The sequence below is a fragment of the Etheostoma spectabile genome, chromosome 14, assembly GCF_008692095.1.
Source record: "Etheostoma spectabile isolate EspeVRDwgs_2016 chromosome 14, UIUC_Espe_1.0, whole genome shotgun sequence".
Lineage (NCBI taxonomy): Eukaryota > Metazoa > Chordata > Actinopteri > Perciformes > Percidae > Etheostoma > Etheostoma spectabile.
This window is the reverse complement of record NC_045746.1, coordinates 11,331,141-11,331,601: the sequence shown is the minus strand read 5'-3', so window position 1 is coordinate 11,331,601 and position 461 is coordinate 11,331,141. Positions and strand designations below refer to the sequence as shown.

The following is a 461-nucleotide window of genomic DNA, read 5'->3' as shown; positions in this document are numbered from 1 at the left end:
CTGGATCACATCACTCCAGTTCTCAAGTCTTTACACTGGCTTCTTGTACCTCAAAGAATTGATTTCAAAGTACTTTTGCTAGTTTATGAATCACTAAACGGTTTTGGACCAAAATACATTTCTGATCTGCTACTACACTATGACCCCCCCCAGACCTCTCAGGTCATCTGGGACAGGTCTGCTTTCTGTCCCCAGAGTCAGAACTAAACAGGGTGAAGCAGCGTTCAGTTTCTATGCTCCTCATATCTGGCACAACCTCCCAGAAACCTGCAGATCCGCTGCTACTCTCAGTTCTTTTAAATCAAGGCTGAAGACCTTTCTTTTTGATGCTGCCTTACTTTAAATGGTTGTTCATTTCTTTAATGTTTAATTTCTTATACTGCACTGTAACTTTTTATTCTTGTGTTTTATCTGTTTTTATTTTTTAAACTGTTTTTTAACTGATTTTATGTAAAGCACTT

General features: G+C 38.2%; 1 protein-coding gene across 4 annotated transcripts in view; it reads left to right on the top strand.

Moving 5' to 3' along the window:
* topaz1 (testis and ovary specific TOPAZ 1) overlaps positions 1–461 on the top strand; it is a 17,420-nt gene that overhangs the window by 13,378 nt on the left and 3,581 nt on the right. The gene's annotated exons all lie outside the window — the stretch shown is intronic.